This window comes from Caretta caretta, chromosome 5 (assembly GCF_965140235.1).
Source record: "Caretta caretta isolate rCarCar2 chromosome 5, rCarCar1.hap1, whole genome shotgun sequence".
Taxonomy (NCBI): domain Eukaryota; kingdom Metazoa; phylum Chordata; order Testudines; family Cheloniidae; genus Caretta; species Caretta caretta.
The window spans coordinates 15,300,607-15,314,411 of record NC_134210.1 but is presented as its reverse complement, the minus strand read 5'-3'; the positions used below and the strand labels follow the sequence as shown (position 1 = coordinate 15,314,411).

At 43.8% G+C, this 13,805-nt stretch overlaps 1 protein-coding gene across 10 annotated transcripts in view; it reads right to left on the bottom strand.

Annotated features, from left to right (window-relative positions):
• The window catches only part of CTIF (cap binding complex dependent translation initiation factor), a 349,613-nt gene that overhangs the window by 133,437 nt on the left and 202,371 nt on the right, over positions 1-13,805 (bottom strand). The gene's annotated exons all lie outside the window — the stretch shown is intronic.

The window sequence follows — 13,805 nt, the reverse complement described above, 5'->3', positions numbered from 1 at the left end:
GGACTGTAAATGTGAACTCCCACTGCCAGCTGTAACTCAGAAATACAGCATATCTTAACATGTCTATCACATTCTTAGGGCTTCTGTACTGAAGGCAGCATCGATAAATGGTAGGCACCCAGATTAGACAATTTTGGTGCGAACCCCTCTGGGCAAGGCAAAGCCCTATGTGACAACTCACTCCATATTCTTTATGAAAATATGCTAATGATATGAATATGACATAACTGAGATATAGTTTATGCAAGATGGCTTATGTGAGATATCATGGAAAGGTTCTGATTTACTGAATCCGATTATCCAATGTGTATGTCTGTATCATTTCTGTATCTGAAGTTAGGAATATTAACTATGTATCTGTATTTCAAATGTGTTACTTTAGGTGTCACCCCCAACCAGTGCTTCAGATACAACAATGGAAAAGCCAGACAGGTCTAAGGGCCATTAGCAGAGACGATGGACCCGTGAAAGAGCTTAGCCTTCCTATGGACAGTGGAGACAGCCTACCAGCAATGGCTGCCACAGCCCTGTAGAGACATGGGTCTTGTCACCTGAAACATTACCTGGGACTTCCTGTAACTTTCTACTGTGAGGGAAGGGGTGGGGGTGGGGGGTGTCAAGTTTGGGAAACAAAGGATTCCTGCCTTATGTAAATCCTATTTAAAGGTTGGGAGGAAGGCAAACAGGACTCCTCCTCTCCATGGCCTGTCTGCCCAAGAAGAAAGACTGGTAAAGCCACCTGAAGGGAAGGCTGGGGCGGGGAGCTGGGGGTTTGGGGGCGGGGGGGAGAAGAGTCCAGACTGAGACAGGGATCAAGTCTGAAAAGGAATATAACTGGAACGCTGAACCACAGAAACTTTGCAACCTGCCTGAAATAACATTTAGGGTAAGAAATTACATTTTGTAACCTGTTTCTTAAGTATATTGAGCTTAGCTTGTGTACTTTGTTTTATTTGCTCAGGATTCTGCTTTGTTCTGTGTTCTCTTATATTCACTTAAAATTCACATTTTGTAGTTAATAAACCTATTGCTTGTTTATAATATAACCCAGTTTATGTCATTTCTAACTGGGAGGGCAAGAAGTGGTGCAGATCTCCCTCCACATTGAGGGAGGGGGCGAATTTCATAAAACCTTTGCAAAAAGAAAAGGAGTACTTGTGGCACCTTAGAGACTAACCAATTTATTTGAGCATGAGCTTTCGTGAGCTACAGCTCACTTCATCGGATGCATAGCGTGCTGTAGCTCACGAAAGCTCATGCTCAAATAAATTGGTTAGTCTCTAAGGTGCCACAAGTACTCCTTTTCTTTTTGCGAATACAGACTAACACGGCTGTTACTCTGAAATAAAACCTTTGGGTTTGTACCCCTTTAAAGGGAGTGGGCACTAGAGTGTTGGAGGAAGCCCCTAAGGCTGAATCTTTCCAGAGTGGATCTCTGTCTCTCCGTGCAGCTGGGTGGGGCCCTGCCTCTGTGTTTGGCTGGAAGAGGCTAGTGAGCCTAACCCAGCAAGGCCAGGTAAAGGGGACCCAGGCTGGCAGAATAGGCTATTCAGTTAAACCCCAACACATCAGGTGACACCCCAAAGAGCCCAAACCCGTCACACCCTGAAGCTATAGCCATATTTTACTCACAAATACTCTTTAGGAAAGACACCCACGTACAGTGCAGAACCTCCTCATACCTGAATGTGTTTAACCAATCTCTCAGACTTCAGTTTCTCATTTCTACACCTCCACCCATTTCACCAGCACGGGACGGAAGTATCTTGCTACGTCAGTTCTGTTGTTGATTATTTCCCATCAATCTAAGACTGTTGACCTAGCTGATCACCATTTCCTTTGGCAGAGGTAAATGGCTGCATACACCTAGCAGAAGGTCGCAATCAACACAAACATAAGCCTTGCACAGTGTGTAAGTGTGTGATCAGACCATCGATTAGCTCTGATGAACGCACTACCCCAAACATCAACTTTTAAGTTCTCTAGTTTTCTTCATTTTTGTTACCAGTAGTTCGTAGTCCTAGTAGCAAATGCACTCACCCATAGCATCACCCTGAGATGACATTACTGTGATGTGCTCTGCTAGTGCCTACACCTTGGAAACATTCGGAAGCTGAAGTTAACAAACAAGCTGCTGCATTCTGGACTAAGTAGAATTAGAAGCATAGAACACCACCACTCTGCAAGCTGCACTAGCTCCCTGCGAGCTTCTGGGGGGAATTAGACAAGTTCATTTTGACCTTTAAAGCCCTAAATGTTTTGGCTGATCTGAGGGACTGGCCCTCTCCCTAAGCCACATTACTGCAGTTGTGATCAGCAGAACTACTAGGGCGGGAGCTCCCATGATAACATGGAGCTGTCAGAATGGCAAAAAGTCCTTTCCTCCACCTTCCCTTTATTGCCCGAGTCTGGGATCTGTGAACCTTAGACACAGAAGGTGCTCCTTCTGCAGGCATTTGGGAGTGGGATGGGAAGAACTTAAGGGCTGTTAGTTTATCAACTGTGGTATAATGGAGTTAGAGGTGGGAATGTATGGGGAGTTGGCAGTGGATTTTAGTGATTCAGTGTCATTGCTTAAGTGTGCCATTTGTGCTGTGGGCACCAGCCTAGTAAGAACCTAAAGTGAAACCATCAACTCATTTCACAGAAGCCACTGGCTAAAGTTAGTAATAGCCTGCCACTCTCTAGCTAAACAGTGTTTTGCCCTGAGCAGCAAAAGATGCCCAGATGTCTATAATTCAAGCAGAAGGGGGCAGAGAAAGAATGCAGAGCTGATGCAAACTGTAAACAAAGGAAAATCTTGTTTGGCTCTGTCAGCAGCGTGCATCTTCATATTTAGGACAGTATGCAGATACAAGTATATTTTCTTCAAACACAACAAACATGTACAATAGGCAAGGACTGAAGTGGAATCAGAATATTGCACATGCAGAGCAAAAGCTGGGACTGCCAATATAACCATTTGATTCTTGCTGACCACACAAATTATGGACTGTCTGCATTAGATTTCACTTGGCTTTATTCAAGAGAAAGAGAGAATGGGATGCCTGGCTTGAAAGCTTTGTTCTTTTAAAAGTAAACACAGGGACCAATCCCAATTCAAACTTTTCCTTAAGTGCAAAAAACTTTGGCTAACTTCCCCAGCTTGGTTTTTTTTAACTTCCTTGGTTCTCGGAAACATGGAAAGCAGAAATGTAGAATTATAACAAGAGATTTCATGAGATTTCCAGACCCAGTTTGACGACTCAATGGGTTGGGAGCTGATCCCACTGAGTCCTGAAGCTTTCAAGGGTTCTCTGAGCCCTAACTGCAAGTGATCTTTAAAATTCCCGTTTTAAATGATCAAAGGAGTAATTCTTTCCTAATCCATGGAGGACTGGATCTTCCTAGTGTTGCTTTCAGAATCAACTCCTCTACAAGGACTTTATTATATTAGTATCCTGGTGGTACCAAGAGAAACCAAATTAGACTGCCCTAGGTCAGAGAAAAGAAGCATTACCTCCGTTTAACAGAATGGAGACGCAAAGAGATTATGTGACTTCCCCAAGTTCACAAAAAGTTTGCAGCAAAGGCAAGAATTGTGACCAAGTCTCCTGAGTCCCATCAAGTCCCACAAAACAAGGTGGGCTTTGTAGTTAAAACAAACACCTGCTCCAGCTCAATTGCCCATCATTCTCCCTAAAAAAGTAAAAAACAACATTTGATATACAAATACAGATCCATACCACCCTGGAGTTTTGTATTTCATATTCCAGATCTTGTTCTCCAACTTTAGCAGTGGCTAGAGCACGCAGAAGTCTGTGAATCAGGACAGGTGGGTTCTGTTCCTGGTAATGCCACATATGCACAGGGAGATCTTGGGAAACTCATGTAACTTCTCTGGTCCTCCATTTTTCTTCTCTGTACCCTGAAGTGTTATCTATCTCGGCAAAGTGTTGTTTTAAAGCTCTTTAAAAACCATGGATGAAAGTGCTACAATTATGAGACAGGTCCCTGAAGAGGAACAGGGAAGTGAGTGGGATGGCTGTGGGCAACTATATCCAACACCCATTTGCCTGAGATAGTATCAGACCAATCCAATAGAACAGGGCAAAATGGCTCCCAAAGGTGGCTGTTGCTTGGCTCTACTGTGGCTCTGACACGTCCGTCAAATCTGCCATTTGGTTGATGGAAGATGAAGGAGGCTGATGACAGGTGCCTACTCGAATATCATGATCGTTGGTGCAGTGGATTCACCAGCTGTCTGAGAATAAGGATGAGCCCTGTTGTCTCTGTCAGAGCTGTATTTGTAGGGCTTCTAGTAAGGGGTTGGTGTACAAGTCTCCAGTGACCTCGGCAGGGCAATGGAATCTTTTAAAAAGAGTGGAGTGCTTATTCCATTGTCTTGTGTTATCTTGTTGAAGAGCTCCATCCCCTCAAATGGGAGGTCCTGGATAGCGTCTCTCTCACTATTCGAGATGCTAACAGTCAAGAGGCTCATCTCATGGCCACTCGGGGCTATGCTGGAAGCATCCGGGGCTGCATGGAGGGCTGTTCTGGGGACAATTTGGCCTTTTAAAATCTCCGTTAATTCCTCCCTACTGTCTTGTGGCACTTTCGACAGGAAGGGAGTCATCCTTTCCCAGGTCAGGAAATCATATTTGTCAAACAACTCCCCATAGTTGCAAAGAGGCAGACAAGTAAGCTTGCACCTGATTTGCCTGTCCTCAAGAAGGCTTTACACACCTACCACTAATTGGGGATGTGGTTCTCCCCCCAGACAAAATAGGTATTGCTTATGTCCATCAACTGGGGGGATGAGTCCATCACAGGTTGGGCAGGGTTTAAACCATAAGAGTTTAGAGTCTGCCATGATGGTAGGTGCCTCTTCCCATTATACAGCAGGAATATCCAAATTAAGAAAATAAAGAATAAGGAGGGTGAAGATTAGTGAAGAAAACCTTTTGAAAAAGGATGAGATTGATGCTCCGTAGAAATGGTAGGTGGGACACCATGAGGCTCCATCTCACTGCCACAGGGGTAAATGAAAACTGAGGGAGGGTCATGGCTGTTCTGCCCTTGCACAGAAGCATGAGGCAGCTCAGGGCCCATGTGAGACCCCAAAGGACGCGACCAGTAAAAACAATCTGATCTCATGTGCCTGAGGCAAATGCACCCCTACAGTGGGATCCAAACTGAAACATACTCAAAGAACAATACCTGTTCTTAAATAATTAAATCAATTGTATGTATGTATGAAACCACGACTGTGAAAAAACAATTTTAAGCCCTGGATTGTTTATTGTAATTATTTTACTCTCCATAAAGTGTTATCAGTGTGGGCTCTTGGCATTAAAAAAAGCAAACAATGAAAGGAAAGGATTTGATTTGAAATGAAAACCTGTTAACCCCTTTCATGCCACCACCTCAACTAGGAATAGATTGGGGTAGACTAGGTTTAGGGCAAAATAATAGTCACTGAACTGTAACATTCACCCACACAGTCCTGGAACTGGCTGGAAACCCAACAGATCTGGCTGATCAAGCAAAAGGGTCTACCTGTTCTTTCACCTTGTATCACATGAATTCTGCTACCATTTTATGGATGTAATGTCACAGAGCCCACAAATGTTTATAAAGGTACATTTTCTATGTGTCACAGAATGGATCACTTGGTGATTACCTGTTCTGTTCATTCCCTCTGGAGTACCTGGCATTGGCCACTGTTGGAAGACAGGATACTGGGCTAGATGGACCTTTGGTCTGACCCAGCATGGCCGTTCTTATGTTCAGGATAGAAAGCTCTTTAAACTCTTATTAGTGTTAGCAGAATGACTTCAAACTGGGCATCCTCTTGCACAACAAGCCTGTGCCAGCATGTCTTCTAGTCATTTCTGCTCCTTTCATCGACAACTTTTTACATCTGCTAGCCATACAGAATCTATGTCCCTCTGGAAGAGCAAGCTGGATTCTACTGTACATTATAAACCACCACAAAATTATCAGCTGAGTTCTCATCATGGAATCTTTTACCTTGGATGGTTATTTAGCAGGTAATAATAATACAACTTGATGTACACATCTCAGGCTAAGTGTCCCTACTGGCAATTAGAAAAAAAAATATCTCTTGGCTTGAAAATTGATCAGATTCAAATGGAAACTCGCTGATAAGATGCAAAACATGGAAGATCACAAATTATTCTTATCAATACACTTTAAACTGAACACTAATGCTGGAGCCAGGAGAAGGAGGGTCAGTCAGAATGGGAATTAGATCCATGCAAACAAACCTATTTGAATTTGCAATAGTAAATCCATAAGTCATAGGTTTGGGCTCGCTGCAATGCTAGAGCGAGGAGCAGATTGCCATCTTCCTCACAGAAAGACCAGAATATTCTTATGCCTTCTAGTGTGTTCTTTTCAGTCGACTGTTCGTTTAAAGACTTCCCAGTATAGCGGCTTCCCAGTATAGCCTCTTTTTGCCTGTTCATTGCTCTGGACACATCTCCATTTGTGACCACTAGGCATCTGCCTGCCTTATTGTTCCAAGCTACCTTTCTCATTACACTACAAACAGGTGATCTGCCATACAAAGCTGAATCAGTCGTTCCTCAAATCCAGTATTGCCCTTGGCAGTAGCATACACCTGATACTTAGAAGGAAGGGAGCAAAAAGTGTAATGTCAATACACCTGGCCAACTGTGCAGTGCTGCACTAGTGTAGGGAAGGGGGATTCATTCCTGATCCCTACTACAGCCAGCTTAGCCCTGCAATATAAGAAATGATTAATCCTATGTTCCCTCAAGCACAACAAATGTGATTATTGGTTACTAAATGATGCAGCCTCTTCATAAATCCAGCTGCAGTATCTGTCTCGGTGACCTCCTGTGGCAACATAACAAACAGAGTAAATATCTGATGTGTGAAGAAGCATTTCCTTTTCATAGTTTTTAATTTACTCTGTCATTAGTTTTATTGGGCGACCACCGTGACCTTGTATTAGCAGACAGTGAAAAAAGAGAAACCTGTTTTCACTATGCATTGTCATCATCTTACAATCCCTCAAGTAAGTCTCCGCTTTCCACCACCCACGCCTAGTGCTCCTCCTCTGCGCCTTTCTAGGTTGTCTGTATCTAACTTTCTCCACTAACCGTCAGCCGTCTCTTTCCTTTGTTTTCCACGCACAAAGCTCAACTTTCGCTTAAGTCCCCTCCTCTGCAGCTGCCCAGTACTTACTAATTTTTGCCTCTACAGCATTATGGTGCGAATGGCGCTTCCTGTTATATTTATTGTACAGTAAATTGATCTAGTGCCCCTTATGGCATTTCGAAAGGAAACAGTTCAGGAATAATGTCCCTCGTGGTGCCACTATTGAAAATACTTTACAAAGGGAGTTTGCCACAAGAGGAAAAGCAGTGTAATCATTTGAGCTAATCATTGCAGGCAGTTTAGTGTCCCCAAGGGTCTGTAAAAGGTTGAAATAGAAATATGTTAGAGCTCCTACTCTCTTCACTAGAACTGATGAAGGATCTCAGACATTCACAGCTGACTCAGAGCCCACTGATTTCAAGGGGCTTTGGATCAGGCCCAGTCATTTGTGTGTGAATTCTGGCCAGGCTCTGCAGAGGCTAATCAGAACACGTTCTATAATGATTGTTTAACCGGGCTTTGTACTTTTGGAAGAGAGTTGCATGGCTGTCCATAATGTACACACACACTTACACACACCCACCCACACACACACACTTTCTTCACCCCAAAGAACCCTGCTATCAAAGTGAACACAAAGAAAGTTTGTCAGCATCAGCTTACAAACCACTCCTGTTTCAGAATGAGGAAACACTTTCTGACAGCCACCTGGGGCTCTTGTGGGAAAGGGGATGTTTTTCCCCCAAGGCCTGATTTTTATTTTTAATTAAATTCAGCCAGGTTTAGCTTGATCATTTATGTGTAAAGCCAAGTTAGCCACAGGAAACACATTGGGACGGTATAAGGGAAAAGTTAGAAAGCTAGGGACATTTCTGTACTTCAGTTATCAAAAAGCAATTATTATTCAGGATGGCTACACGTTAGGCACTGAAAAGCTAGAGGGAAATTTTAAAAAATCACATCACTCCCATTTCCTTACTGAAATAGCAGAGTCATTAGAAACAATAGGATTTTCTGATCATCCATAGGCTGCCGTTTGAGATCCTTATGGCAGCACTGTTTGGCCACTCTGGTATCTGATGTATTACCATCTAACTGCAACTTTGCCACTTCTAAATGAAGTTTTGGATAAGACACAGAAATGCAAGGCATACATGACAAGTTGGATGAATCTTGTGCACAAGGCCTGGCAACCAGCCTGTAAAGTCCTGCTCCAGAGACTGCAGCTACTGCTAGGACTGCACCAGCCACTTGAGTCTCTGGATGCCTCTGGAAACCCAGAGGGGCTAAATGAACAGCAGAAACGTCTGGAAAAGATTGTTAACCAACAGAGCTACTTAGCATTCTGCAGCTTGTTCCCAGGAATGCAGTGGAAAGAGGACATTAATGTGCATCAGATGAAGAGCAAAGGGTTCAAAGCTTTTATTCAGAAAAGCAGCAGAAGCCTTTTGGGAAGAGGTGATTAGTTGCTTTCCAGTTAAACAGAGTTACTTTCGTGTCAGATCTTTAAAGCCCATTCATTTTTCAAAAGGTGGTGCCTGCGTCTTTACAATTGCCACCAGTGAGGGAGCCAGTCGCCCCCACACCTGCAGCTTCATTTGCTTCAGAGTTTCTGAACCTCCTAGTCAATGCAGAGGCTGAAATGAAATAGCATTCTTTTGCCATGAAATAAAAACAAAGCACTGCTGGTTTTGGAGGACACAGATCCTGGCTTCAAGAACTCTAAACAATCGTCCCACAATCCCCATCAGCTCCACTCTCCTTTCACCATAGGAAAGGCAAAGCACAAGTCTGTCAGGCTCCTTTTAAGTGTATGAAGCCCACCAGCAGTAAAGGATAATGGCATTCGGGTCTATCTACATTACTTACATGACACCCATTACTGGGGTACCTGAGAATCTCATGGTCTTTGATGTATTTATCCTCACAACACTCGTCTGGCAGGGCACTGCTAGTCTTCTTCAAGTGGCTCGGCATATTCACACTTATGGGTAACGTGTTGCTGCTTGGTGCCTTCCCACTTCATTTATCCCCATTTTACAGAGGGGGAACTGAGACAAAGAGAAATTAAGTGACTTGCCCAAGGTCACACAGGAAGTCCGTGGCAGAACAGGGAACTGAACTAAGGTCTTTCAACTCCTGTGCTAGTGTCCTCACTACTGGACCATCCTTCTTCTTAAAGATATGTGCAGCCCAGAACCCTGGCCAACCAACGTGCCCAGATGGATTACATGCAATGGGAGTTCTTACTCAGCAGTACAGAAATATTTCTCTCACAGCAACTTTTTAAAAAAAAATTAATTAGATGCCAAAACAAAAAGCACCATCTCTCTGTTAAACAGAATCTGTCCTGAAGAACAAGTCCCCTCCACTTAATTTCATCATCCCAAATAAAAGCTGAGCATTATTATTCAAACAGACTGCAAGGAGGGTAGGCATCCAGAAATATTTCAAACCCTGACAGATGCCACCATGTATTTTATGACTGGACGCACTAGAACAAATGGCTAAAATCAATTTACTGAGAAGCCCCCAAAATAACAGGGTGGGGTACCTGGCAGAGCTAATGAATACAAGAAAACACTCATTATTTAAAAACTCTTCATGGTTCATCATGAAAAATGTGCTCCTACTTAGCTGGTCCCCAGTGACACGGAATTAGCCCAGTGCTCTACTAACCCTGCAGATCAAGCATCTGGCATGAACTCTGTTGCCTTAGCCCCGCCCCTACTGTGAGGGAAATCACTGAGAAAAGATAGACCATACTCCTCCATGAAATCAATGCTATCCCCATCGTGCCCCCACTTGCTCAGTTTCACAGAGAGGCAAGTGGTAGTTCCCTGAGAAGCTCTTCTATAGAGAAGATGCTGGGATGGCAGACTACCAGGGGGAGAGATGGAGGGAAAGTAGGAAGGATTTCAACTTTGATAGACTTTTACCACCTTTTGTAGTGGGCAAATCTTACAAGGTGAACTGCAAACTCAAGAGTGGACATTATACTGTGTACACCTGAGAGCCAGGCTGAAATTGCATTCACCCGCTGACTAATTTTTTTTTTAAATAGACGAATAAAATAAACCCAGCGTTAGTCTTTAAATCATCATCATCATCATCATGATATGGGTAGACAACCAAATATTCTGTCAGGGGTGATCCAATTTTCATGCAAGGCTCGGCTAAGAGGGGCAGCACAAACTACTGAAAGTAAGCCTTACATACATTAGTTTGGCTGTCCCTGCTCTGCTGCCCCAGAATGCATTATGCAGCCAAAGAAACACTCCTGTTGACTTGCAATTGTTTGGTTTATTTCTTAAATAATAAATGGTGCCTTCAAAGATTTTTGAAAAATATTTGGCCAAGTCCATAGCGACACCAAGTCAGCCTACAGTCTCTGCCCCAGGAGAGGGCTTCGAACTGTTGGGGAGAGCAGAGACTAGGGCACCTGAAAGATGTGCCGATTTGGCCCACCTTTCCAGGTGACCTCCATCCTCTGGACCTCCAGATGCAGTTTAACGCTGCCACATCCTGGTGAAGGCAGCTGCATCTCCCGGGCAACTGCATCCCTCAGGCAAGTCATGCCCAGCATGTAATAACCATTTGAGTTTATCATTTGGGATATCAAATCACTCTGGTCACTCGATCTCAGACCTAAAGGTCGCAATATTAAAACAAAAAGACTTCAAAAACAGACTCCAACGAGAGATTGCTGAATTGGAATTAAGTTGCAAACTGGATACAATTAACTTAGGCTTGAATAGAGACTGGGAATGGATGTGTCATTACACAAAGTAAAACTATTACCCCACCCCCGCCCGCTCTTCGGATGTTCCTGTTAACTGCTGGAAATCAGTGGCAGAACTTTCTCACCTTTCATAAAAAGAAAAGGAGAACTTGTGGCACCTTAGAGACTAACCAATTTATTTGAGCATAAGCTTTCATGAGCTACAGCTCACTTCATCGGATACATTCAGTAGAAAATACAGTGAGGAGATTTATATACACACAGATGCATCCGATGAAGTGAGCTGTAACTCACGAAAGCTTATGTTCAAATAAACTGGTTAGTCTCTAAGGTGCCACAAGTACTCCTTTTCTTTTTGCGAATACAGACTAACACAGCTGCTACTCTGAAACCTGTCACCTTTCATAGTCTTCCATTGACATGACATCTTTGTGAAACCAAAACCAGAGAGGAAAAAAGGCAATAAAAATGGTACCTAAGAAAAGTTTCCCCATCTGTAAAATGGGAAGAACCATACTTCTCTCCTACTCTTATCTGTCACTTCTATTTAGATTGTAAGCTCTTTGGGGCAGGGAATGTCATTCACAGTTTGTTCCTACAACCTGCAGCATAACAGAACCCTCCCTGACCTGGCTAACGCCTCTAGATGTTACCACAACATAGATCTACATTAGGTAGAAACACGGCCACCACCCATGTTAAAAGAACATTCTTTAGGTGACAAAGTCAATGCCAGTTCTAAGGTTGCCTGCACAACCGTAATTCTGCTCCCCTGTGCCTCCATCCTGTGCATTGAAAGAGGCAGGATTCCGTGGAAAAAACAGTGTGACACTACATCATTAAAGACTGTGACAGATGCACAAGGGGGACAGACAACTATAAATATGGCAGGTTTCAGAGTAGCAGCCTTGTTAGTCTGTATTCGCAAAAAGAAAAGGAGTACTTGTGGCACCTTAGAGACTAACCAATTTATTTGAGCATAAGCTTTTGTGAGCGACAGCTTACTTCATCGATGAAGTGAGCTGTAGCTCACGAAAGCTTATGCTCAAATAAATCGGTTAGTCTCTAAGGTGCCACAAGTACTCCTTTTCTTTTTATAAATATGGCGTTTCCCAACTTTTGAAAAAATGGAGAAAGCGGAGGGAAAAGTATTTTCACCTTTTGCCACCATTTTTCTCTGGAGAAACAAAAGGGAGAGAGCTATACTTTTAAAAAGTGAGAGAAAGAGGGATTTTTCTAAAAATTTCAACATTTTGAGAAAAATGCATTTTTTCTATGAAAATAAGTGTATTTGTTATCAACCCCCCCCCCCACCACCACTACCACTACCATTTTTTGACAATGTTTCTGACAAGTTGTAATGTCTAGTTACTAGTTCGGCACGCTGACTATACTTTCCTAAGGAATGCAAGTAAAAGAAAGAAAATGATAATTTTTAAACAGGTTGTAACTCAGCCAAACCTGAATGATACTTCCTGAGATAAAAAAAGAATCACATTGCTAGTCCTAGGGCTTTGTCTCTGCCAAATTTCATGGCTGCAATTAATGGAGGAGTACGAGCTTCTCAGAAAAAGGCTGCAAGAATCTTTTATAATAGAGAGTGTTAGACAAACTCTCTCTATGGGATGCTATCAGCTCCCCCTGTAAAAAAAACAACCTTGAAGGCTAAAAATATCCTGCATAGTGGGGCCCAGAGAATCCTTGGATTTGTGAAATAAACATGAATCCATTGTGTCCAGAGTTCAAAACTGGACTTAGAATTCCAAGTACAAGTTGGATAACTTCCTCCTAACGGTCATTTATCAACATGACAGAAAAACCCCACCACATAATTTGTCGTCTTTGCTCAAACAAGTCAGGCAGCAGACTGGAACAGCAGGCAGCATGCCAGTCAGAGTGAGGGAAGTTGCATGGGAAGATTGCATAGCACCTGCATTCAATATGCCTGGCTCTAGCAGGTGCTATTACTTCACTTTCAAGAGGACTGAAATTCACACAGATAAGAGTAGAATTTAAACCAGACAACCAAAAAACAAAGCAGCTCACGCCAAGGTTGTGGGTCCATGCTTATTTCTAACAGAAATCTTTTTTCCACATTTCCCCTTACATGTTCCAATTCCCCAAGCCACCACTGTCCAGGGCCGGATTAACGCAGGGGGCTTGAGGGGCTACAGCTCAGGGCCCCAGGCCAAGGGGGGCCCTGGTGTAGCAGGCCTCTGTCAGGCTACCGGCAGGCTCCCAGAAGCGGCTGGCTGCTGGCATGTCACTGCGGCCCCTGCGGGGTGGAGGGAGGGCAGTGCTTGTGGGCCTTGGCAGTGCACGGAGACATTTTGTTCCCCTCCCCCCAGGGGTGTGCTGGCCAGCAGCAGAGACTTCCAGGAACAGCGTGGGGCCACAGCATGCAGGCAGGCAGCCTGCCTGAGCCCTGCTGCGCCGCCGGCCAGGAGCCACCTGTGGTAAGCGCCTCCTGGCCGGAGCCTGCACCTCACACCCCCTCCTGCACCCCAACCCCATGCCCCAATCTGGAGCCCCCTCCTGCACCCAAATGCCCTCCCAGAAAGAAACTAATATAACAGCTGTTCTAAGGTAAGAAGTAGGCTATTTTGAATTAACTATATTCTACATGTTTTAAGACTGAACTGTAACCACAGAACGGCTTTATGTTAATTAAAAGGCAAGTTTGGTATAGCGTTAATAGCCTCAATGCCATAATTGTGATCATTTTGTTTTCAATTAGGAAAAAGACTTGTACACAGGGGCCCCACAAAATCTAATAGCACCAGGCCCACAGGAGAGTTAATCTGACCCTGCCACTGACCCCGCTTCCAAGTCCTTCTTTAAGGGCTCACTGAAGTCAATGACAGGTTTCAGAGTAGCAGCCATTTTAGTCTGTATCCGCAAAAAGAAAAGGAGGACTTGTGGCACCTTAGAGACT